The 27,701-nt window shown below is 43.0% G+C and overlaps 1 protein-coding gene across 2 annotated transcripts in view; it reads right to left on the bottom strand.

Annotated features, from left to right (window-relative positions):
• LOC100340719 (guanine nucleotide-binding protein G(q) subunit alpha) overlaps positions 1-27,701 on the bottom strand; it is a 315,175-nt gene that overhangs the window by 249,442 nt on the left and 38,032 nt on the right. The window contains exon 1 of one of the 2 annotated variants that reach the window (XM_089336556.1): positions 19,276-19,580. The exons of the other annotated variant lie outside the window; for it this stretch is intronic. The gene's annotated coding sequence lies outside the window, so the exon portion shown is untranslated. Of the gene's footprint in view, positions 1-19,275; positions 19,581-27,701 lie in introns of those variants that run through there. 2 annotated transcript variants of the gene reach the window in all.

Raw genomic sequence — 27,701 nt, 5'->3', positions numbered from 1 at the left:
TCGCTAATGTGCCAGAGAAGGCAGCACCAGATGGCCCAAGTGCTGAAGTCCCTACCATCCATGTGGAGATCCTGGATCCTGGCGTAAGCCTGACCCATACCTGGCTGTTACAGCCATCTGGGGATAGAAAGTGTGTGTGTGTGTGTGTGTGTGTGTGTGTGTCTCCCTCTCCCCTCTCCTACCTCATCACTCTTCTTCTTCTTCTTCTTTTTTAAGATTTATTTATTTATTTGAAAGGCAGAGTAAGAGAGAGAGAGAGAGAGAGAAGAGACAGAGAGAGGTCTTCCATCTGCTGGTTCACTCCCCAAATGGCCATAACTGCCGGGGCTGGGCCGTGCAGAAGCCAAAAGCTTATTCCAGGTCTCCCACATGGGAACAGGGGCCCAAAGACTTGGGCCATCTTCCATTGCTTTTCCAGGCACATTAGCAGGGAGCTGGATCTGAAGTGGAACAGCCAGGACTCGAACCAGTGCCCATATGGGATGCCAGCACTGCAGATGGCAGCTTAAATCAGAGACAGAGCAGACCCCATCACTCTGCCTTTCAATCAATCAATCAACTTTTAAAAAGCAGCGCTAGAACTACTGGTTATTCATATCCATAAAAAATGTCTTTTGCCCAACTCTCACACAATGTATAAAATTTAACTCAAAAGATTTTCTCCCTAAGTTTGCTTTTAGATATGTTATAGCATAGATTTTATATTAAATCTACAAGGAAAAATGACAGAAAATCTTTGTAATCTTGGGTTTGGCAATGATTTCTTAGATACAACACTACTTGCATAGTCTATAAGAGAAAAAATAATTGGATTTCATCAAAATTAAAATTAGGAGTCAGAGTTGTAGTGCAGCCAGTTAACCTGCCAACTGGACCACCAGCATTCCATAAGTACTGGTTGGAGCCCTGGCTGCTCCACTTCTGATTCAGCTCCCAACAAACGCACCTGGGAAAGCAGTGAAGATGGCCAAGTGCTTGGGCCCCTGCCGAGGCCCAGATGGAGTTCTAGGCTCCTGGCTTCAGCCTGGCCCAGCCCTGGCCCTAGTGGCCATTTGGGAAGTGAACCAACAAATCTCGATCTCTCTCTCTCTCTCTCTCTCTGCCTTTCAAATAAATAAATAAATCTTTTTTAAAATATTAGAAAAAAAAATTTTCAAAGGATGCTGTAAGAACAAAATACACAGGCAAGGAAAAAATATCTTGAAGAAACATATCCGGACCTGTATCCAGAAAAGACTAAGAACTCTCAAAACTCAGTAACAAGAAAATAAGCAATCCGAAAGAAAACGAGACAAAAGATCTGCACACTTCACCAAAAAAGATGGAAAATGAGCACATGAAAACTATGTAACATCAGCCACTAGGGAAAACAAATCAAAACCACAAGGAGATACCACTTCAATCTACGAAAATTACTGAAGATTTTTTACAGCACCGACCATACCAACTGCTGGCAAAGACGAAAAGCAAAGGGAATTCTCAGTTACTGGGAATGCAAAATGTTAAAAAAAAAAAAAAAATCACTCTGCAAAACTACTTAGCAATTTCTTAAAAGTTAACCTATGATGTGTTCAAGCCATTCCACCCTTAAATGTAAACTACAAGGGGAAAAATGTCTATGACCATATGGTCTCCTATACATGAATGCCCACAGTAGCTTTGTAGTAACCACAATCTGAAAACAATCCAAGTCTCTATCAACATCTGAGTGGATAAAGAAAGGAAGGTCTATCCAACAGAACATGTCTCAGCAAAAAAAAAAAAAAAAAAAAAAAAAGAGTTAGCTATCAGTACCTGTAACAGCATGGATGAATCTCAAAATAATTTTACAGAATGATAAAGGACCAACAGAAGTGAACAAACTGCATGATCCCACTTGTCTGGAACTCAACTAAATGCAAAGTAGTCTGCAGTGACAGGAATCAAATGGATGCTTCCCCAGGGGAGACTGAAGAGGGGAGAGGGCAAACAAAGGGACATGAGTAATTTTTGGGTGTCATGAATATGTTCACCATCTTGATGGTGGTGATGGCTTCATGGGTACCTATAAATGACAAAGCATCAAATTCCACACATTAGTATTCTCAACTTACTATATGTATAAATCTCACAAAAGCTGGTGTTATAAAACAGTTATAACAAACTAAATTATATCTTTTTGGGATCTGATTACCAATAGGTAACAGAATATTTTGCTATATATATTTTTAACACATTTATTTGAGAGACAGAGAAAGAAAGAGCTCCTATCCATTGATTCTCTCACTCAGTGAGTGCCAGCAATGGCCCCCAGCCAGGACCAAAACTGGAAGCTGGGAACACCATTCAGGTCTTCCACGTGGGTGGCAGAACTCGGTCACTTGGGCCATCACAGTGATCTCCCAGGATCTGCATTAGCAAAACACTGGAATCAGGAGCCACAGGTGGAGATCAAACTCCAGTGGCATAGAGGTATGTTAACCCCTAGGCCAAACACCCAACCCCAAGTTTTTCTATCTAATAGCATTTTACAAAGATGAAAAGCATGCTTTGAACTTTTTTTAAAGTAACTATGGTTCCCCCAAAGGAATAAAATTCATTTTCTTTAGGCTTGGTTTACTACAACAATGCCTCACTGCAGCTAAGACACTAAACCTTATTACTAGCCAAAATTTCATCCACAGGAAGTGAAAGTTTACTCATCATGAAGTCAGGAGAGTCAACGCCCGTGAGAGGTAAGTGGCAGAGGACACAGGCTGTGGACCCCACCATCCTCCCTCCGACAGACTCTGTTCTTGCACACAATCTGGAAGGCTTTCTCTGCAGATGTCAAAGGCCTTTGCCTCTGGCTCCACTGCCTGCCACACGCACTGGCTCTGCCTTGGTCAACACTGTCCCTTGCTGGCTTGAGTGTGGCAGTCTCTGGGATGCCACTTGGACCTTGTTGTCACAGTTTCTCTGAAACACATTCTTCATCATTCCCCCATGGGCTTTTCTTTTTCCTTTTTTTTTTTTTTTTTTTTTTTTTTACATCTGCTCTTCAAAGCTCGGACTTGCACCTTTGTCGGGGATCTGAAGCAAAGGTGAATCATCAGTTTTAACCCTGAGTACCTTCAGGAAGAAGGACACCACAACAGTATGGCACAGGGAGACACTGCCCCATCCCCACTGCACTGATACAACTGGTAGTCTGACAACAGGTGCTCGGTGGGCAGAAAAGATTCTCCAGATTCAACTGTGGTGGCTCCACACCACCAAAGGCCTGTGGTCCTCGTGCTACCGCTCTGGGTACTTTAATGCCACGTGTACCACTATTGGCAGTTAGCCACCTACTCTGCCTGGAACCAGCCTCTCTCCACCCAAACCTAGGTCCTAGTCTTGTTGGTAGATCTCAGTCTAAGCCTTTTGTGTGCTCAAAGTGCCCCCTTCTCCTGATCAGATTCTCCCTCCAAACCACTCTTAGATCATCCAAAGGAATGGAGCATTAAAACACATGCCTCAATGTGGACAATCGAAGGGTTTGTTTGCTTGTTTAATGACAGAAATACTCTGGATTTAGATAGCAGTGAGGATTGCACAACTTTGAAAATGTATCAACTGCTCAATCATACACAATTCCATCTTACAATTTGGTATTTAATACACTTAAAAAAAAACAACTCTGAGCTGTATACTTTAAAATGGTGAATTATGTAAATTACAACTCAATTTTCAAAAACAGTAAAGAACTGAAACTGTAGAAAGGCAGAAATAAAGCCACCAACCATGCTGTTTGCTGAGTGCAAAGTGTTTCAGGGGCCCTTCAGGTGAAACAAAGTCCCTATAGGATAAATGAAGCACTAAATTCAAAATGTGAATTACATTCCTCTTTTCTCTCTAGAGGAATCAAAAACCAGACATCTTTTAAGTGTTTTCCAGTTCTTATACAAATCATGGTAAATTTATCAGGATGTCCAAGTGTTCATTTACCATCTAGTTTCCTTCCTCTTGGACTCCACAGTCTATCTGGAACAATCTAATGTAATAGCAAAGGAAAAAAGTAATTTAAATTACACTATTAGACAAGGCAGTGACATTCGATGTATTTAATGTATTTCCCAGACACTATCTCAAATGCTTTCCATTTCCCAATCAACAGCACAGCTCCGTTCTAATAGATCTGGCCATCAGATGTAATTGGCCTTCAATTACATTTCATTCCAAATTAATCTTCATAAGTGTACCAAGCCAAAGCAAAGACAATGTTGTTTGCCAAAGCAGAGATCCTGAAATGCTGGGCCTCTTAAAGAGAACTCAGCAAGAACACCAGATCCGCTGGGTGAGTAATCTCCATCTCTAAACATGGGTATTTTATGGGAAACGGCCACCCATGGGTGAGCTGGTTCTGCTCCCACACAGCACCTATACCAGGCCACTGCACGGACGGCACTCTTCCCCAGTAACGCATGAGTGATCACACAGTCCAAGAGTGTTTCCGAGGGACCACGGAAGGACTGCACCTTCACCCGGTGGAAATGCAAGTGTATTTACTCTTTGGGGATTGCCTTAGGTCTCCACAGCTCCTCCTCGCCCCCTCTAGGAGCTACATTAACTCCTTCTTAACACAGCCAGGCAGCTCAGTCTGTCTTATCCAACCCCTGCCCCTACTCCTTCCAGCTCCCTTTGGCCTTGCCACCTACAGCTGTAAAATACAACTGAGGCTCTCTTAATGACTTCACACTCTTGTGAATCTCTAATTTCCTAACACATCCGAATTACCATCCAGGGCCCTGAAGCTGAAATTTAAGAATTTCTGCTGGACTGAAAGCTAATGCAGCCATCAAAGTTTCCAATTCAAACGCAGGAATTGGCTTGTTTCCTGTCCAAGATCTTGCCTCTCTATATAATTCGTCTGATGAGTTGGCTGATTTACCATTTCCATTATAGAAGTAAAGAATTAAGGCCAACCTATAAACACAAGAACTGTAAAATGTAGATGTCCACATGAGGTAGTAAGTAACTGAGATGCCCAATACTTTATTCAGTGAAGGAGAAAGGGGTGGGAAAGAGCATACGAACCCAGATAAAACATGTAGATCATAGTAGCATGTAACAGATTACACACACATTAAGTGTGTAAGTGTGTGTGTGTGAGTATGCATTATGGGTTTACTATGAGATTTATGGAAATACTCAGAGTTGTAAATATCACCCTGCAAAATGTTTCCCAGCTGTTTCAGCAGAACTAGATCACACCTCGGCTTGTTTCCTAGCCACGCCAACAGTTCGAACCTATGGATTTTCCACGAAATCTGAGGCAGTTCTTTGTTTAAAAATGTAAAGGAAGCACTTTCCTTTGTTCACTAAATTAAGGCAAAAGGTGGGAAGTGCTCCCTCCGGTTCAGGCACCACCACACGGCTGCAGACACCCAGCACCCACTTCTCTAACTCCCCGTGCATTCCTTCACAGGTAACTTCATGCACTCAAGAACTGCACTTTGCTATGAAAGCTGACTTGGTCACCGACTCCTCATCCTACATGTAAGGTTACATACTGCCAGTCTGCATCGTCTCTGCCCTGAACTCGAGCTTTCTTCCCCAGCTTCATTCTCTTACCTGAGCTTACCAAAAGGCCCAAGTGCACCCACCAGGAAGAGAAGCACTTAGTGCCTTTCAAAGGCAGCCATGCAGAACACAGTGAAACCTCAGGGAGATGACAGTGAACCTTCTTCCTGTTACACCAATTCACCCTTGATATAACACTTTTAGCAACAAACGCGCAGTATGGCTAAGAGGTTGTATGCATACAATAGGGAAAGAAACACATGGGGGGTGGGAGGATTTGGCTTGCCGGTTAAGATGTGCCTGGATTCCAGTCCCAGCTCCCCTTCCAAACCAGTTTCCTGCAGTAGTGTACACTGGGAGGCAGAAGAAAACGGTTCAAGTAGTTGGCTCTATGCTACCCAGACTGAGTTTATGAACTATTGGCTTTGGCCTGGCCCAAGCCCTGGTTCTTTGGGCATTTGGGGGATATTCTCATTCTCTCACTCTCTCTTTCTCCTTTTCAAATAAAATAAAATAAGTAAATATTTAAAAATTTTTTAAAAACAGCAAAAGTGGAGGTATATCCTTGTTCTGGATTTCCAAACTTTACGGTGAATGTGATCCTTAAAGCATAGGAACCCGAATCCCAGCAGAGAGCTAAAATTAGGTGATCCACAGTTCATTTTAAATTCCGGATCTAGCAGATTTGCCCCATTCTTGAGTGATCTTTCACACCTAGAACATACTGGTCTACTAAATGTGCTAGCAAAGCTATTTTTCTAAATGCACTATACCCATGATTTTTCAGACTTCAGTGATCATAACTTTATTAAACAGAACTTTCCACAGAGATGAAAATGCCCTTTATCTTCCCAGTCTTAATCAGAGTTGTTTAGCATGACTAGGCACATGCACCTACTGAACATTTACAATGTAGTGCAGTTGAGGAACTGGATTTTTAAATTTAATTTTAATTTAAACTGCTACATGTGACTAGTGGCTACCAACTTAGCACAAATGAGATGGACAGGGCTCCTGAAACAGGGGAACAGGATCACCGGAAACAGACTGGGTGCAAATCCCCGCTCTAACACTTACTACCTGTCAATCTTAAATAAGTTTCGTAGTAGACACACCCCTGTTTCTCCAACTGTAAAGCAGCATGCTCCTGAGAAAATGTTACAGAAGTGACACGGCAAGGTAGGTAAAGCCCTTGTTTAATCCACATTAGTGCTACTGCTTTCCATGGCAACACAGGTTGGAAGATAAAAGGACATATTCCCAGCAGATACTCCTGAAAACAACCAGCCAAGTCAAGTCTGGATTGGTGGATACCAAACTGCAACATGGCTTGCTTTCAGAAATTGGGTTTGAACTCTTCCCTACCTATTTTATATACTTATGTTCTCCCTGAATTTGCTTTCTCATAATAGAGGACTTTAAAAATGTTTGTGGAAAGTAGAATTAAAAAATAACACATATTTTCCATGAATTTTGTGAAGATCTCTTACAGGTAACAAATTTTATTTGGACCATAAAAAGGTCATGATAACTGAAACTATTTCTTCAAAGTTTTGGCCATTCCTTTTGATATTCCAAAAGCAGAGGTGGTGGCAGGGGCAGACACAGTATGTGTCGGTTCTCAGTTCTGGGCCATCAGGGGTGTGGAACTGGCAACCAGCATTAAGAATGCGAAGCTGCACCATACTGGCCCTGCTGGTGCAAGGTGCAAAGTGTGAGGAGGCTGGTTCCACCACCCAGGTAAGCACTGGTCCTGGGAGCCCCAAAGTTTTCCTCTCAGTCAGATGAGCCCTCCTGTGGTCACATGCTACATTATCATCAGCTTGTTTTCTTTCAGAAACCATTACAGCTAAAGGTAAATGCTACTCCCACACTATGAAAATTTAACATTTCTGGCAGGTAATTTGGCAAAACATATACTTAAAAATATTCATGGGGCTGGCAATGTGGCGCACTGGGTAAAGCCACTGCCTGCAGTGCCAGAATCCCATATGGGTGCTGGTTCGAGTCCTGCCTGCTCTACTTCCAGTCCAGCTTTCTGCTATGGCCTGGGAAAGTAACAGAAGGCCTTGGGCCCCTGCACCTACTTGGCAGACCCAGAAGATGCTCCTGGCTCCTGGATTCGGGTTGGTACAGCTCTAGCCATTGCGGCCATCTGGGGAGTGCACCAGCAGATGGAAGACCTCTCTCCTCTCTCTGCCTCTGCCTCTCTGTAACTCTGCCTTTCAAATAAAATAAATAAATCTTTAAAAAAAAATTCATTACCTTTTGAGCCAGTAATTACATTTCTACAACTTTGCAGCAGGAGGGAGAAAATCAGATAATTAAGCAAAGATGTTATATAAAAATGATCACTCAACATTTTATATAGTAAAGCAAATTTGAAACAATCAAAATATTCATTACTAACAATTGATTAAATAATTATACATTTATATAAAGTACTTTGGCAACCCGTGAAATTATAATTTATTCTAATTGATATAAAAAGATGTTCAAAATTTCCAAAAAAGAAAAAAAAACTGTAGGAGAGCACATTTGCCCAAATACTGTATGTAATATGTGTGTGTATTTGTGTTTATACATCAAGCAAAACATTTACAGATGTTTACATACTAGAGAGCAAGAATTCAGAGAATCTGTCTACTTACTGGTCATGTGGCATTTTAAATTTCCTTCCTATAATATTTGCATGGTATTAAATAATTAGAAAGAAGGAACAGCACACATAAGACTGTCACTGGTATCAGTTTTATATCTTCAAGACTCAGGCAATTTCTATATGATTTTATAGTCTTTCATAGCATTTTAAAAAATGGAAAAAACATATCAGGTTAATATAGCAAACAAAAAATATTTACAAAAATCTGATTTATAAGAGGCAGACGTTGTAGCACAGTAGGTTAAGCCACCACTTGGGATGCTGGCATCCTTTATCAGCGTGCCTGGTTCCAGTCTCCAGCTGTTCCACTTCTGATCCAGCTCTCTGCCAATGCACCTGGGAAAGCAGTGGAAGATGGCCCAATTACTTGGGCCCCTGCACCCATGTAGGAGTCTTAGATGGAATTCTAGGCCCCAGGCTTCAGCCTGGCCCATCCATGGCTGTGGCCATTTGGGGAGTGAGCCAGCAAATGGAAGTTATCTCTGTCTTGCCATCTTTGTGTAACTCTGCCTTTCAAATAAATAAATAAATCTTTTAAAAGAGAGAGAGAGAGAAATGTTACAAGTAAGTCAAAAGTAGAAAATCAAATAATCATTTCAATACTGTACATATATATACAAATACATATATGCATTTGTTCCTGATTCTAATTAAAAACAACTCTACTAAAACTGGAATAAAAGTGACTATCTTCAGTTAAAAAAAAAAATCTTCTTCCACCTCCAACAGTACAAAGCTAAAAGGTATTGCCATCAAATTCAGGCCCCAAACAGGCAGGCCTCCGACAGTGACCCTCCAACCTTCACATTGGAAGTTCCAGCCAAAATAATAATTGAATGAAAGAAGCAGATACTAGAAAGAAAGCAAAATGATTACTATTTGGCAGGGTGGTATAAGTGCTTTACTTAAAAAAAAAAACAGGAGAAAAACTATAACCAAAAAACTACTAAAACAAATATAAGAGAAAAGTCATAAATGAAAAACAATTAGAGAATTGAGATGAGATCATCTATAAATACTTATCAAATATTACCATGGTAAATTCTGAGGTAGGTGCTCAGGATATAACTGTGAATAAGAAGAAAGACCCAGGAAACACTGTAGATTCTGATAGAGAAGAAAATATACGTTTCTCATCCTCCTTTTTTTCTCCTGTGTATATGAACAGAACTAATGCAGGCGACATCAGTTTCTATTTTCAGGCAATTCGGTAAATGGGCTTCATAAGCCCACTTATAAATGTTCAGAAATCAACAGTAGTTCTATAATCAGCAAACATCAGTGACAAGATATAATTTAAGAACAGTCTATTCACTACAGCAACCAAAAACAAAATTTAAAATATCTAGAAATAAATTTAACAGGAAATGTGTGGGATGTATATAAATAAAAGTACACGATTTCACTTGCTGAGGTAAAAAAGAGAAGGAGTTCAAAACAGAAAGCAAAAAAAAACAGTGAGGCACACCACACTACTGGATGGTAAAAGTGTAAACTTTTCTCAAAATTAATCTATATATTTAGCACAATCACATTCAATATAGCGATGGGATTTTTTTTTTAGACGTTGACAAAATGATCCCAAATTTCATGTGAGGAATAAATGTGTGAGCATGGCCAAGACTTTTCTTTCAGCAAAACATGCCATGAATTGATCCTAAAGAGACCACCTGACATCATCTACTCATTTTCAGACACACGTGGGCTAGAGCCTGGCTCTCCTGCAAGGCCGCTCTTTGGCCTGCCTGTGCGGCTCTGAGGGCTGAGCCGTATTTTCACACACAGCCAGGCAGCCAGTCTATGTCCTTTTCTCTGTTAACCATGCATGTCAGAGCAAGCCCCCCACCCCCAAAACGAGGTCTGAGTCTATGTGTGAGAAACTGTTGTCAGCAAGAAAAGCAGAAACCAGCAGGAGGGGTTCCCACGCACACTTCTTTCAGTTATTTGAAAGAAGCAGGGTGTGGAAGGGTACGAGGAAGAGACTCAGGGCATTTATTCCATGGGCCTTCGTGCACAATCTGAAGGATTGCCATGACACAACTGATGAAAGTCCTTATTAGGCTGCTGAGAGATAATATGGTAAAATTTAATTCTCTTGTGTGATGAATGCTAGTATTTGGGTTCCTATGGAAACCTGGAAATCGAATCAATAATATTTAGTGGTTACATTTGCATCTCCTTTCATTTTTAATAGCACTGTAGAATATAACTCATTCACCCATCCATTACAGTCCCTCATGGTTCCCAAGCGGACGGAAACTCAGCACAAATCAAGAATGAGAGGTTAAGCCCGCTTTGCAGGCACAGATAAAGAGAAATGAAGAGCTTAGTGCACATCACAGAGCAAAGGAACTGCTGTTTAAGCTGGGGCTGAGCTTCCAAGGCAGATGTCTGAAGGACTTTCCTACTCATACCACCTCCACATCCAGGGAACTAATGGGGTCCACAATGTCCTCAAGTTATAAGCGTTATCCCCAATGTGAACAGACCACATGACCAAGCCTAACCAGACAGCTGTCTTTAAAAATTCTAATACTGACTGTTGCAAGAGGGACCAATAATAATGATTAGCACATGCCAAGCTTACCATGTTCCAGACTCTATTCTGAGGACTTTAAAGATGCTTACTCATGTGATCTTAACAGCACTCCCTATAAAGTAGGCACTGGGATAATCCCTCACGATTTCTAGGTGAAGGGCTGGCACGGTGGCATAGTAGGTTAAACTTTGACCTGTAATACCGACATCCCATACGGACGCTGGTTTAAGTCCCAGCTGCTCCACTTCCCATCCACCTCCCTGCTAATGCGCCTGGGAAAACAGCAGAAGATGGCCCAAGTGCTTGGGCCCCTGAACACATGTGGGAGACCCGGAACAAGCACCTGGCTCTGGCTTTGGATCAGCCCAGCCCTGGCCGTTGCTGCCATTTGGGGAATGAACCAGTAGATGAAATACCTCTCTCTCTCTGTAATTCTGCCTCTCAAATAAATAAATAAATGTCTTTTTTTTTTTTTTAAAATTCTAGGTGACAAAACTGAGTCACAGAGAGGCCACCTAACTTCTTGAAAGCAAAGAAGCCGCTGACAGTTGGGGGCTCAGAAGTTTTGCTCCAAAGCTTGTACTTCCAACTTGGGTGCAAGGCTGCCTAGCACCTGGCACTATGCCTGATGACACACATCTCCATCTCTCTGTACACCCCAAGGCCACGTAAGTGGACTCTCTGTAATGATAAGATATGCATTTGATGGCCTAACCTAAATTACCCATGATAAGGTTCAATTAACACAAATTGCAAAGCCTGGCTAATTGCTGCTGTTTCACTCTCTCCCATAAAGATGCCTGCAGATACTCAGCTAAATCTTTGCTGAACTGGGTTGCATACTTTAAAATATTCTTGTACAATGTCTGGAATTACTCCAACTATTAAAAAAAAATCTAGCCCAAAATAATAAAATGAACCACTGTTTGTGAAGTCCACCCTGACAAGCCTTCTCCTAACTGCCACAGCCTCACTCAGATCACCCTTGGTTCACCTTTATACTGTGTATTTATCTGGGTAACTAAAATACAAGTTGCCTGCAGGAACCAGCTCAGAGTGTCTTGCAAAATACTTTGTACATAGGTAACTCAACACATTTTCTGTGACCTGGGATTAAATGGAATTAAAATGCTTACTGCGGCAACAAAAACACCTTTTCTTTTTCACCTTCTACTAATTTATAATAGCTTATATATAATGGAAGCATCTTTAAATGCTTCGGGGACAAGATGAAATAGCAGAATAAAGTGGCCATTTGAGGATCAGTTCATTTTCCACAATCAAGGCCGAAGAACAATCTAGGGATCAGGAGCTGACTCCTTACCAGAGGTACAAAACTGGCATCCCAAAGTCTTGACCCATCCATCAGGCTTATTTTTAAAGTCTGGACAGCAATTTTTAAAATCTTCAATGAGCTGGCAACAAAGTACAATAGGTGTCACATAACCAGATTTTCTGTCTTTCTGGAAAAACTGGACGTTCTGGCAATCCTAAAAACCTGCTCTCCATACATAGCAACATGTGAAGCCAACAACAGCTTCAATGAGCCAAGACGTCAGCCAGCCAGAGGCCTCACCCAGACAGTGCTACACCATTAAAACTCCCTACCTGAACTCCAGAGTGTGTGGCTTTGCAAAGCCTTGAACCGAACCAACAGTAAACTAATTCCTGAAAGTGAAACATGCAGCTGCAATTGTTATGCAGGATATTCTTACTGCTGGGGGTATTCCTGTACAACCCCCCTGTTGCCTCCTTTATCTAGAAAGATAAGGTTATTTAGAAATTAGGCCAGAGAGAGGCAAACAAGAGACAGCCTGGATCAAGGCATCTATTTGTCGAACCTCCTCCCTGGCTTGTTCTTGGCCAGCCTTTCTCCACTGCGGATTTTCTACCTAAACCCCACTGCTGCACTGTAGACTCCAGGGCCACACAGAACAAGACCAAAAGCAAACATCCTACAATCAAGTCAATCTCCAGGAGCTCTCCTGGTCCCCTACCAAGCCTCTCTCCCTTGACCATCCACCTGGAGGCGCAGTGAACACAACTACACACGTGTCCCAAGGTCAAAACAAAATCAAGTGCCTTCTTGAAAAACAACTGCTACAGCCATTGTTCAGCCCACAGGCATTTAGAGCATTCATACAGAAGTCAAAATTTCCCCTTTCAGGAAGTTCCTGGGAGGAAGTCAGTGCCCTGAAGCTCAGCCACTCCTCAGACCAGAGAAAACAAAGGCGAAGGCGGGCTTCCCTTCTCCAGGATGTCCCTACATCCCACTGTAGGAAGCAAGGTCCTGGGCAGGCAGAAGCCTTAGCCAGGAGGTAGGACCACCAGCTTCCAGCACAGGGTCGTGTAGGAGGAGCCCTTTCACTTTGCCATGTTTGAGGAAGAGTCTTGTTTATTTTGTTTTCCTTACAATTTCTGGCATCTAAAGACTTTTGAAACATTTGATCAGGACCTAGTCAGGGATCCAGTGGTTGAATACATCAATGAGACTGTGGGTGCCGGCTGTCAGCACACCCCAACTTACCAATGTCCTGATTCTTTGGAAATAAGAACCCTCCACCCCTGGCAACACAATAGCAATAGCAGGAAGTAATACACAATACAAGTGGAAAATTATTCCTGACACTGTAGTAATTCTCCAATGCTGAAATTCTTTTTTTTTTTTTTTAATTATTTTAAAAGTACCGCTTTGGGGGGCCGGTGCTGAGGCGCAGTGGGTTAAAGCCCTTGCCTGCAGTGCCGGCATCCCATATGGGCACTGGTTCATGTTGCGGCTGCTCCACTTCTGATCCAGCTCTCTGCTATGGTCTGGGAAAGCAGTAGAAGATGGTCTAAGTTCTTGGGCCCTGCACCCATGTGGGAGACCAAGAAGCAGCTCCTGGCTCCTGGTTTCGGATCAGCCTCAGCTCAGGCCAATGAGGCCATTTGGGGAGTGAACTAGCAAATGAAGGATCTCTCTCTCTGGCTCTACTTCTCTAACTCTTTCAAATAAATGAAATAAATCTTAAAAAAAAAAAAAAAAAAAAAAAAAAAGAAAGAAAGTACTGCTTTGGGGCCTGCACTGTGGCAGAGTAGGCTAAACCTTCATCTGCAGCACCAGGATCCCACATGGCTGCCAGGGATCTAGTCCTAGCTGCTCCTCTTTCAATCCAGCTCTCTGATGTGGTCTGGGAAGGCAGTAGCAGATGACCCAAGTGCTTGGGCCTCTGCACATGCATGAGAGACCCAGAAGAAGCTCCTGGCTCCTGGCTTCGGATGGGCCCGGACCAACCATTGCAGTCATTTAGAGAATGAACAAGCAGGTGGGCAACCTTTCTCTGTCTCTCCCTCTCTCTGTCTGTAACTCTACCTCTCAAACAAATAAATAAAAATCTTTATTATTATTATATATATTTAGTGCTTCATGAACAAAACCTTGGTAATAAAGGTAAAGTGTCTCTGTGCCCATACTGCCCTCTTCTTGCTTCCATTATTGTTGCCTGTTCTAGCCTTCTGTGGTTATCAGCTGAACTGAGTAATAGGCTCTGTCTCTTCTTGATTTGTCAACCACAGACAGTTCTCTCTCCACTCCTTGCCTCCCCCGTATCTCACTCACTCACGCTGACTTCACCGCTAACTCGTCCCTGATTTTCGTGATTACGCGAGCTTTAGTTCTGCAGTTGGTTAGCTGTTTCTTGTTTCAGCAGCATTACACAGTGTTTCTTGACATCCTACCATCTAAGCAAAGGAAATTAGCATCCCCGCGTGTCCCTCTGCCACCTACTCCCTTCCTCCTGCCATCCAGCCAAGGACTTCTGTCTGCTTTCCCACTCTCTGCACATTGCCAGGTTTTTAAACCTTGGGGTACTGTTTTTTATTTTTTTTCCCTGAAGCTATAATTATACCTTCCTTGTCATGTGCGGGGATTAGCCAATAAACTGTTTAGCTACATCTACAACACTGTGATTATGTAAATATTACTTCCTGCCAAACCAACAGCAATGCTCAACTCCTGGAAAAAAGAATCCCCCATCATTAAACCAGGCAAATGGGTTCTTTTCTTATACTCCTTTAGATGCTCAAAATTATACCAAACTTTTTTTTCATCTTTAAAAAAATGTAAGTAACCAGTGTTGTGGCTTAGTGGATTAAGTTTTATATATATATAAATATATATATATATATATATATATATATAGAGAGAGAGAGAGAGAGAGAGAGAGAGAGATCTTCCTTCCATTGGTTCACTCCCCAAATGGCCACTACGGCCCGAGCTACACCGATCTGAAGCCAGGAGCCAGGTGCTTCCTCCTGGTCTCCCACGCGGGTGCAGAGCCCAAGCATTTGGGCTATCCTCCACTGCCTTCCCGGGCCACAGCAGAAAGCTGGACTGGAAGAAGAGCAACCGGGACTAGAACCCAGCACCTATATGGGAAGCTGGTGCCGCAGGCGGAAGATTAACCAAGTGAGCCACGGCGCCGGCCCCCAACTTAAAATGATTTTTAGTCAAAAGGCTATTACTAAACTCCTACATGTTCACAAAAATAACTATTACTTGGAAGTGAGTGGCAAGGTGTTATATACACAACAATGTCCATGTTTATTTCACCATATTAGTATATATTATTCAGTAAGTGTTTTCTTTGTTTCACTGGCCTTTCCCAATTTCTCAATGAAGTTAATACTAAATCTGCCTTGTAATTCTACTCATGGCCAATATTCTGCCATGTAATAGTATTTCCCTTTATCAGTCAAGACAAAAGGAAAATGGTGGGTATTTAAAAGGCTCTTCCTTTTTAAATATCAGAATAAGAGAAGGAAGGAAGAAAGAAATTAAGGTCAGTCTTTAAGGGGCCAGAGCTGTGGCATAGCAGGTAAAGTCGCTGCCTGCAGATCCAGCATCCCATATAGGTGCTCCACTTCTCAGCTGCTCCACTTCCATAATCCAGCTCCCTGCTAATGCGCCTGAGAAAGCAGCAGGAGATGGCCAAGTGCGTAGGCCCCTGCACCCATGTGGGAGACCAGGAAGAAGCTCCTGGCTCCTGGCTTCAGAGCAGCCCAGTTTTGGTGCTTGCAGTTATTTGGGGAGTAAACCAACAGATGGAAGAGTGCCTCCCCCCTTTCTCTGTAACTCTGCCTTTCAAATAATTTTTTAAAAAAAATAATAGTGCTTTTATTTATGATGATGATACTTTGAACTACTTAGGAAATTTACTTCACTGATACCTTCAGATCAAGTGCAGGCAGGCAGGTGGCAGGTATGGCTGCAGTGCCCCATTGCAGGGCAGTGTGTGGCAGGTGTCAATGCAGAGGCATAAAAATAACACTTCCTGCGAATCAAGTCAATTCATAGTTAGTTGTCCACTTCCAGGCTGTAGTCTGCTTTGTACCCAACTAACAAAGTCCTAGAGGCTAGGGTGGATTTAAGTTACCTGGGGTTGGGCATTTGGCCTAGCAGTTAGGATGCCTCTGTCCTACAAGGCAGTGCCTGGGTCCAATTCCTAGCTCCTGCTCCCGATTCCAGCTTACTGGGAGACAGTGGTGATGGATCAAGTAGTTGGGTCTCGGAAACCCTTGTGGGAGACTTAAGTTGAGCTATCAGCTCCTGGCTTTGGCTTGGCCCAGCCCCAGCCATGTCAGGTATCTAGGGAGTGAACCAGCAGATTGGAGCTCTTTGGCCCATTCTCTCTCTCTCTCTCTCTGCCTCTCAAATAAATAAAAATTTAAAGAATAAAACATTCATATCTTTTGCCAGCCTTATCTTAAATCTCCTTTCTCTCATATTTCACGGTCATTTCTCACATCCCGAGTCTTGAGGGAACACCAGGAGGCGCTTCTCAAGAACTCGCTACCAGGAGTCTGTTGCTGCTGCCGAACTCCTGTTCCCACAGCTCAGAAGCTGGCAAGATGCTGGACTTGTACTCTGCGGTTCACTTTTACCTTGATTTTAATTCCACATCACTTTCATAAGGCTAGTTAACTGCCTAACCATCCGTAAGGATGATTACAAGCTGGAAAAGTATGAATGTAACAAATAACTGACTTGACAGGCTTGAAGAGTCTCAGGCCTAAGCATTTAGCTCCCTGCAGTAGAAAATGTATTGCTATGCGATTCAGGTTGCCACCTGGAGCCTGGGTCCCATCTGAGCTACCCAGGCCATGGCTGCTTGGCCGATGGTTAACCCCTGACACAGAGGAATTAGATAACCTGTTCTGAGGTTGACTACCATTAGGCATTTCATACATACTCAACATGTCTGTCCATGTGCTCAGTGAAAGTCTGCTACAGAACATTTTTAGCAAAGCAGTATCACTATTCTCAGAAAGTGTTTCATAAAAAGGAAATGATTCTGGTCTTTGTAGGGAGGCGTGGAACTCGAATTTCACTCTGAAATACACTGTTAAAAAAATTAGGAAACCATTTGACCACTGATGTCGGCAAAATTTTAAAAATATATGTATTTTAGGTCAATCCTTTTACGTTAAGAAGTAGGTAGGTTAGGCCGGTGCCGTGGCTCACTAGGCTAATCCTCTGCCTGTGGTGCCAGTACCCCAGGTTCTAGTCCCGGTTGGGGCGCCGGATTCTGTCCCAGTTGCCCCTCTTCCAGGCCAGCTCTCTGCTGTGGCCCAGGAGCGCAGTGGAGGATGGCCCAGGTCCTTGGGTCCTGCACCCACATGGGAGACCAGGAGAAGCACCTGGCTCCTGGCTTCAGATCAGCGCAGTGCGCCGGCTGTAGCAGCCATCTGGGGGGTGAACCAACGGAAGGAAGACTTTTCTGTTTCTCTCTCTCACTGTCTAACTCTGCCTGTCAAAAAAAAAAAAAAAAAAAAAAAAAGTAGACAAATTAAAGACCAATCAATTATGATAACAGCTTTAATGAGCTACTGAAACCCCACAGGAGTTTTCCACATGCAGCTTCTCTAAATACGCTTCTGCAGGATTGGCAGAATAGAAGACATAGGCAAGTTTTTCTACCCACTGGCTCACTCCCCAAATGGCCACAAGAGCCAAGGCAGGGCCAGGCCAAAACCAGAAGCCTGGGATTTCATCAGGGTCTCCTACATGGGTGCAGACATCCTCTGTGGCTTTCCCAGGCATATAAGCAAGGAATTGGGTTGGAAACAGAGCATCCAAGACTTGAACTGGTCCCCATATGGGATCACAGTTTCACAGGCAGTGGCCTTACATGCTGCACCACAGTGCTCGCTCTAAGAGACAGACATGTAACCCTGGAAAAAGGCGATGACAATTGTGCATTGGAATTATTATACAATCTTCTCTGAGAAGTAACATGACCTTAACTGGAAAACTTTTTTTTTAAACATATAAGTTTTTTTTTTATTTGATAGGTAGAGTTATAGACAGTGAGAGAGAGAGACAGAGAGAAAGGTCTTCCTTCCGTTGGTTCACCCCTCAAATGGTCGCTAAGGCCTGCGCTGCGCCAGGAACCAGGTGCTTCCTCCTGGTCTCCCATGCAGGTGCAGGGGCCCAAGCACTTGGGCCATCCTCCACTGCCCTCCCAGGCCACAGCAGAGAGCTGGGCTGGAAGAGGAGCAACTGGGACTAGAACCTGGTGCCCATATGGGATGCCAGTGCTGCAGGTGGAGGATTAGCCAAGTGAGCCACGGCACCAGCCCCTGAAAAACTTTTCTGCAATTATTTACAGTCCCTTAAAGTTTCAAGGTAAAAGTGAACTCTCTACATGTATCAAATTTTTTATTGTCTTTTAAAAAAAGAAGCTCCAATACACATGTTAACAAGATAAATACTCTTTAAGGAAAAACAGCATAGAGAAAGTAAATAAATAGGTCCCTAACTGGCACCTAAGCAATGAACCAGTGTTTGCCTGTTTCCAATGCTTAGACTACTCAGTGCTCCGCTGTATTAGTATAGAAAGGACTTTTAGAAACTGTACAAACTACCTACACAGAAACAGATACTTTGTTTTCAGCTTTAGCAGCTACTTCTGTGCAATTGTAGAAACCCATGTACAGCAGTAACATTCATACCATATATATTTACAGGGTGCTAGATATCAACATAGAAAGCAACTGCATCATTTTAAAAAAGAGTCTACATAACAGGCTAAGCCAGTAGTACCTAACTTGTGCTGCTAAAAGCCTTTTAAAGGGGTCATGTGGACGTAGCTCTGTTAATTCCCTCCCAAATTCCTCCAAGGCTAGCCTCAGTACCTCCACACCCTTCCGGCTGTCAGCTGGTGGGGAGCTGCTCTGTGGACCCTGCAAAGACTGCAGTGGCCTTGGGCCTCTCCAAAGAGCTGTATGCCACACTCCTTGCAGTGGGTGGCTGCGCCCTTTGCTTCTTTCTCCCAAGGTCCCCCTGCCTGTGGCACTGGGTTTGGCTGATTTATGAGTAGCTATTCCACGTTCACTATCTAGCGTTTTACAGAAACATAACAAATATAATAGCAACCTGTGCCTTCAAAGTCAGCACCACTGGCACAGCTTGCCTTGGCTTTGGCAGCAGCACTTCATGATCTGAATGACTAGTCTCTTCCATTCTCTCGGTGGGGTAGATCACTTCCAAGAAATCATAGCCTGAACTTACAGGATCCTAAAGGAAGTGCACGCCAAGACACCTCAGGTGCAGCAAGATTCCCTGAGATCCTATTCCATGTTGTCGCTCCCCCTCTTCGCGGAGGAACGACACAGGACCCTGCGCTGTTCTTTTGCCTGCTCGGCCCTCCCCGGGTTTGCTGCTGGTTCTTCCCGGGTTGGCTACCGACCCTTCCACCTCCGTGGAAGGGCGGTTCCCCCTAGCCACTTTCCCCACTTCCGCGGGGGAGCGGCACACCGCCGGCTGGCTCTCTCGGGGGCTGCTCAGATGTTCCTCAGGTGTTCCTGGTGCATGTTGTCTCTCTCTTCCTTTATAGTCCTCTTCCACCAATCCCAACTCTGCTACCCACACGCCGAGTATGCTGCTCTCCTCCAATCAGGAGCAGGTCCTGCTGTTTATTGGTTGAACTGGAGGCAGCTGTGTAGAAGCTGTTTCCTCCTCTCCCAGCGCCATATTGTGGGAGAGCAGATGCATAGAATAAGTCTTAATTCGAGTAACAGTCTAATCTGAGTTGCTCCCCACACATGTCAGGCATTTTGCTCAGTCCTGGGGCATACAGTCATCCTGGATCTTTGCTGTATATGCAAATAGGTTGGTTTTGTTTGGTTTGGCAAGCAGAATTTTGGAGAAAAAAAAAATATCAGTTGGCCAAGGTGATCAGCTGGCCAAGCAAACTGGCCGTAAAGCCTCCCAACTCAGCTGAACTACACATCTAACTGTGCTTTAATGAACTGCCTTACAGAGCGGATGACATCATCAGCAAAGTCCTTGGAAAACCGAAGACTCTCAAAAGGACACGTTCATAAGGACACGGTCATTTTACTTTTAAGAACTCTTTTATAAACAAATATATCTTCATTGTTTCAGAATTTCTTTTTTAAACATCATGAAAACAAATTCCCTTCAGATGACATCACATCTCTCCCACCTGACCGGGTAAACTATCAGTCTAATCTGAAAAGAAACGGGGTCAGATTTTGAAGGAAAACCCAGCTGTGATTGGTAATGTGTGTAAGTATCAGCTATAGCCTGAGAGTGCACTTGTTTAAGCTTCTAATGCTCTCTGCCACCATAGAATTCTCACAATAATGTTCCAATGTGTGGGATGAAGATAATTATGTCGTTCCACGGACCTGTGGGAACTCGGCTGCAACACAAATCCCTATATGGATCCTGCAGTTTCTTATTCATAAGCTCTGGGCTTGGACCCAGAAACCTGCAGTTTTAACAGGCGCATCCCTGAGGAGTCAGAGCAGGTGTTCTGACACGGGAGTTCATGGGACACTTTGAGAAAGTCCATTACACAGGGCAGAGGGCAGAGCCAGGGAGAGAACTCCCTCACACTCTTAACGATTGTAATCAGCAAAGTGACCAAAGGTCCTGAATCAGTAACAGAGCAATCCTCAAACATATATTCAGGTATTTAAGAGGTCAGGGAAGAAGGCAGGGAATTACAAAATCACAGAGGACTACCATCTGAGAATCTCAAAGTTCTAACAAAGAAATGCCAGTTCAATGGCTTGGACATACTATACGAGTTTCTCCAACGGGTTCTCAAAAGACTCTGGAATTTTGTTTCAGTCTGGATTTCCTTTTATGGAAACCACATCACATTGGATAATGGAAGAGACTAAAGAAATTAATTGTGAATAGCATTTTTGCAGAAACACATATCCCACCTGGTATAAAACATACACCACTTAAACACTACACAGTGTTAACCATGTACAAGGCACTGATATTTATAACATGAAATACTGTCATCCACTGGGTGTTGCTAGATAGTGTGAATATGGTTTCTAAAGACAGCTGTCACTCAATCCTAATTTAAATGAACCTTGAACCTCTCGACACAAAGATTTTTTTCCTTTATCTTTTTTTTTTTTTCTGGACTGTTTGACGATACACAGCCTTTTGATTTGAAGCAGTCAAAAAGACACCTGAACTAAAAAGTATCTCCAACTCTACTCTGCTGCTACTTCCGAGAATTTCCAAGCATTGCCATAGTTTAAAGTCCCACATTAATGTTTGCTTATTCTTTGGCCATGGAGATTATAACCACCACCACCCTTTCCCTTGTCACATAACTGCTGCTAGATATCCTGGTCACAGGAGCTGTTTGCACACAGATTCCTGTCCAACAGAATCCTGTTGCTCTAAGCAACGCTATTAGCCTAATAGAAACAATCATTCTCTAAGTAACCTTTGAATCTTACTGAACTTCACAACACTGTGCATCCTGTTCCTGAGATTTAACTGTGATGGTTGCTAACGAAGCTACAAAGTATTTTCTGTAAAAGCAAGAACTCCCAGACCAATTCCAAGTCTCAAAGCTTCAGTGTAAGTTTCTAAGGGACATCCTGCTTCAGAGTTTTGATTATGGTTTCTAAATTATTTATTTATGAGTGAACTGGTAAATGTTTTCCCTACTTGTTTAGAAGCTCCATGACAGAATATTTTGCTTTTTTAATATACCAATGTATCGCCAGCATCCAGCATAGTTCCTGGCATATTGTACAAAGTCAAGAAATACCTCTCAAGTGCAGGAAATTATTCAAGATATTGACGGTGCAAATGTCTAAGTCCTGAACCACTGGTCACTGCCACCACCATTAGCATCTGCAGGCTCATTTGAAATTTACAGGCCACTTGTTTTCCTTCCTCGCTAGACGTGTTTACTCTGTCACCATGCTGGTGGAATAGCAAAACCAACATTAATCTATGAAATTCTACCTTTACAGCATTTGGACTTAATGTCTGCAACCAGCACCATGTACACTACACCAGTGTCAGTACTGAGGGTCTGTCTGGGTCTGCATCGCTGGCCCATGGAAGCTTCTGGCAATTGCTTTGAAGAACTTTTGAAATACCACAGGTCAGGCTTGAAAGCTTCTCACAGTAGAAAATCATATGTAAGTCTCATGTTTTAAGAAATGTCGGAATAACATAAGATGAATAAAACCAGACACTTTGATTCAGTCTTTTGATGACAGAAAAAGACTGGACACCAGTAATCTGATAGAAGAATCAGAAAAGGTTTTACAATTAAGTAACGCCATGTCCTTGTGACTCTTTCTCGGCAGTACACCTGTCCCATCCCAGCCAGTCCTAACCTGTGTCTGAGTCATTCACTCATTCCTGGGGTCAAAGGTATTTAGCCGCCACAGTGTGCCAGGTCCTGTTCTAGGCACAAGTGTACTCCCTTATCTGTGTGGGATATGTTTCAAGACCCCCAGCAGATGCGTGAAACCGTAGATACTACCAAGCCAAACATACCATGTTTTTCTGTACATACCTACCTATGACAAAGTTTAATTGATAAATTATGCAAAGTATGAGGTTAACATAATATAGAACAAATATAATAAACATAAAACATGGTAAAAATAGAACAATTGTAAAAATATATGACAATGAAAGTTATTTAAAACTCATGGATTATTCATTTCCGGAATTTTCCACTTAGTATTTTCAGATCACAACTGAGCAGGAGTAAATGAAAACACAGAAAGCAAAACCGTGGCTAAGGGGAGACTACTGCACTTGGGATTCAGCAACACACAAAACAGGTAAAAGCTCTCATGAAGCTTTAGAAGGGAGGAGACAAACTGTAAGCAAACAAATGCACAGGACATAAATACCGAAAACAGTCAGGAAGAACAGTAAAAAAAAAAAAAAAAAAAAAAAAAAAAAAAAAAGTAAGAGGTTAGGGTGTGCCGTGGGGAGTGGTGGTCACAGAAGCCCTGGTAGAGACAGCTTAATTAGGGGCTTAAGAGAGGTGGGACTAAGTTGTGCTGACTGCTGGTGGGGGAAGCAATCCAAGACAGGCACGCCTCGGAGTCAAGGTCCCTGAGACACAGGAGAGACTGGCGGGCTTGAGGAAGGGCAACAAGAAGGGTAGGAGATGCTGCCAGAGAATGAGGGCCAAGCTCGAGAGACGGCATGGGCCAGCAGGCCCTCTACAATTTACCTTCTCTTCACAGGGGACCAATCACCCCCGGAAGGCTCGCAGTGCAGCAGTAACATGCAAGGGTACTCGGATGGTGGTGGGAAATGTGCGTTACCCTTTCATTCCATTTTCCCACAACCATCTTGAAACAGCCTCAAGACTGCCTTGTCCTTTAATGGGATGACTTTGACTGTTGTGGGAAGATTCAGCTGGGTGTAAGGCCAGGCAACAGAACTTCCTTCAGGACTTGCCTCACTGGAAATAGGGTAGCTTTTGTTCTGCAACCTAAAGGCATTTGGAAGCACATTGGTTAATCTGCCAAGGAATTTGATCCAGCGTGTTTCCATCAATAGAAGACACAATTGCTGCTCCACACCTTCCTTTCTTTGAAGCAGTATGATATATTGGAAACATGGCATTCAGAGCCAGACAAGTCTGATTTTCAATGCCATCCTGCTCTGACAGGATGGGGTACATGGGACAAGTTATGTTTTCTACTTAAAAATTAAATAGATGGGGATCAGCACAGCACGCCAGCCGTAGCAGCCATTTGGGGGGTGAACCAAAGGAAGGAAGACCTTTCTCTCTGTCTCTCTCTCTCTAATTCTGCCTGTCAAACAAAAAATTAAATAGATGATGGGGGATAGGTGTTTGATGTGACAACCGTGCCACCACTTTGGACACCCGCAAACCATACTGGAATGCTGGGTTTGAGTCCTGATGTTGATCTTCATTCCAGCTTCCTGCTAACTACGTACTCTGCGAGATAGCAGGTGGTGGCTCAAGTAGCTAGGGTCCTGCTACCCACATAGGAAACCCGGACTGCATTCCTGGCTCCCGACTTCAGCCTGTCCCAGACTTGGGTGCTGGGCATTTAGGAAGTGAACTACAGATAGGACATCTCTCTATAGATCTTTCTCCGTCTACCTTTGAAATCAATTTTTTGAATAAATAAATTATTAACACATGGCCACACCAAGCACAGGGAAAGGCAGAACACACAAGAAATGAATAAAGGATGGCTGTTTCCATATTCTGTATAGAAGACCCCAAGACTTTGTCAAATATCCATATGCTAGAGAGAGTAGCATAGTGAAGCAACTGCATGCAAAGCATGTGTCACTATCATATGGTTAGTTCAAATGTCTGCTGCTCCATTTTTGATCCAGCTCCTTGCTAACGTGCCTGAGAAGCCATGGAGAATGGCCCAGGCTCCACGCACTCACATGGGAGACCCAGATTGGAGTTCCAGGATCCTTACTTCAGCCTCACTGGGCCCTGACCAAGACAGGCATTCAGGGCGTGAACCAGTAGATACAAGACCTCAATCTTGATGTGTGTGTGTGTGTGTGTGTGTGAGAGAGAGACAAAGAGAGAGAGAGACACAGACAGAGAAAGAATCTGCCTCTGTTACTTTCTTTCAAATTAAAAAAAATTTTTTTTTAATAATCCATATCCGGGGTTGGCACTGTGGCATAGTGGATAAAACTCACACCAGCAACCTATATGGGTGTCAGTTCATGTCCCGGCAGCTCCACTTCCGATCCAGTTCCCTGCCAATGGCCTGGGAAAGCAGTGGAAGACAGCCCAAGTGCTAGGGTCCCTGCCACCCACAGGGGCAACTGGGAAGAAGTTCCTGGCTCCTGGCTTCTCCACTCTGCTGTTGTGGCCACTTGGGCAGAGAGAAGACTCCCACCCCTGTCATTTCCTCTCTCTGTGTAACTCTGATTTTCAAATAAATGAATACATCTTTTTAAAAAATCTACTTGCTATCAAAAGCCAGTGAGGACACAGCAGCATTTTCCTCATGTATTCATTTCAATTGCCAAACCGCGCAAAAGAAATACCCTCTTCAAAGAATGACACTGGAGGCTTTTTCTAGAGCTGGTGCAAGTCTGAAGATGCCTATTTCGTCATCATGGCAGTACTTCACGGGATTTAGCAAGGATGGCAGCAATCATCCTAACCAGAGCAAAGACAAGTGTCAGCTACAGACTCAGCACTCCATTATTCTTAGCAACAAAGAATGAAGTTCTATCCCAGTCCTGTGGCAGAGACCACAGAATTCCTGAATAATTTATTCAGTTTGGGCTTTTTTTTTTTTAATAAATTCTTGTTTATTGGCAAAAAGTAATTGTTCTTTCCAAAAATTGAGTATGTTATTTTTCAAAAGTATCTTCAAAAACCAAATATTTCATTTGACTGACACCTTTTATAATTAAAAAAATCTTTTCTATCATTTTTCTATTTACAAAAGCAGATACCTCTGGCTGCCTACCCTTAGCACCGGGCTGGCAATAGCCCCTCCTCAGTGAGGGCATGTGACCTCCCTCAGACACCTGGGGGATGGCAGCCCTGCCCTCAGTTCAGGTGTGAATCTTGAATCCTTCATCTGACCTCACTGACATCCAATTCTCTAGGCATCGTGAGGTGGTTCTGACAGTGAGACTTGGGATAAGACTGAACACTGGGCCCTGGCAGTGGCCACATGTGGGAAGGGCTTTAAGGAGGCTTTCCTTGCTCTCTCTCAAGAAGAAAACCTTGCAGGAGAGAAATCTGTCTCTAGTCTTGCTACATCTGGCAATGGATCCGGAAGCCCGGCTGACAGCTTGCCTAAGCACCTTAGGCAAAAGAATTCCAGAGAGCCCAGAGCTGACATCTGGAGGCTTCTCTGCCTCTGAACTGCCTGTTACATGAAAGATTCCACTTCCTCCTTGCTGAAGCCAGTTAGAATTCACTGTTTCCGCTCCCAACAGCCTGCTGAAACACTGCTGCACAGATAATTGCTAATTTTCTTTTAATCCAGCACTACAGTTGAAAATGTATTTTGATAAATGCTACCCCATTTGCACAAATGAGTAAACAGATAACTCTTCCTCTCTTCTGTACTACTTTTGATCATTTCCCCCTTGAAAAATCATTTGTAAATTTCATAAATTGAGTCTAGACTAGGATTTCAAAAAGTAATGTGTTCACTTTTATAAAAATTGCATGTACCCTGGTAGGGCAGCCATTTACAAGAGCTAAGGAAAACTCCATGCCCACATAATGCTCTTAGGAGTCACAACAATAAGGCTGGAAAGACTTATTGCACCCTCTGAGCGGTACTTTTGCTATGCAGGTATTCAGTGTCTTTTGCAATTGCAGAATTTCTGTTGAAGATTAGTCTCTTTTGAGCCTTTATCTAAGTCCTTCCCAAAGGCACTACACTTCTTCCTCCATTAGTATCTCAAGATATCTGGAGATTGTGTGTGTACTTATGTGTACACATGTGTATATACACATATGTGTGTATGTGTATGTGTGTATATATATACACATACATATATTAATTTAATGTTATCAGAAGCTCAGTTCCTAGAGACAACAAATGAAGTATAACAGGCTGCTAGAATCCAAAATTTGGTCTATTTCACTAAATAACTACTTTCCTGAAAAATGGTTTCATAAAACTTGAGTACAATTATTGTATGCCAATAAACAGCATTCCCTCCCTTTCTGCACAACGAAGATGTTTATTTGCCTGCTTTCATGAATACACATGATTGAAGAATGCATTCCTTGCGTAACTGCATGCTGACCTTTTTCATACGTGCAAAAGGAAATCTCTATTCAAGTCACTTAGCTCAATGCCAAATGAAACTTCTTCGGAATGTATTGAATACACAGTCCCATTAATTTCAGATTTCAAGGCAAATCACATAGTCACACTACAGCAATTGCTTTCAAGTATCTACGATGGAAGCTATGTAAACTGAAATAGTAATTCTTGATGACAAAACTGCTTCTATGCTGGTTTCAGGATATTTGCCATTTACTGCTGACATACCACTTGCTGAATTGGAGAACCTTTCCAAAGCAAATCAGGTGGTTTTAAATGGAATTCGGATGTCCAGGCAGCTTCTATCACTTCAAGCTAAAATGACCCAACCCTTAAAAGTTGACATATTTCTGCTTCATTCTTTTTCTTTCATGGATATTATTCAGCACAGCAAATAGCAGTATGAAGGGGTGGAAATCACTGTGAAACCTATATGGTTTCACATCAGGATAAGCCTAAAGTCAGTCACATTTCAACAACAAATACCACAGTCCATAATCAGGACCACAGTACTTAATGCCAACCAGCACTAGGATCTAGGCTCAGTACAAGAATCTTTCCCCACATAATCTTTTCACATCCCCACTGTCCCACTCATTGCCTCTTCCAATGCTTTCAGAATTCCCTCCCAGGGCCAGCACTGTGTCGCAGTAGGTTAAAGCCCCAGCCTGCAGCACCAGCATCCCATATGGGTGCAGGTTCAAGTCCCAGCTGCTCCACTTCCAATCCAGCTCCCTGCTAATGCACCATTGTGGCCATTTGGGGAGTGAACCAGCAGATGGAAGACCTCTCTCTCTCTCTGCCTCTGCCTCTCTCTGTAACACTGTCTTTCAAATAAATAAAATAAATCTTTAAAAAAAAAAAAAA

The sequence above is a fragment of the Oryctolagus cuniculus genome, chromosome 1 (genome assembly GCF_051225735.1).
Source record: "Oryctolagus cuniculus isolate XC-2025 breed Fujian yellow rabbit chromosome 1, ASM5122573v1, whole genome shotgun sequence".
Lineage (NCBI taxonomy): Eukaryota > Metazoa > Chordata > Mammalia > Lagomorpha > Leporidae > Oryctolagus > Oryctolagus cuniculus.
This window is presented reverse-complemented; position numbering and strand designations above follow the sequence as displayed.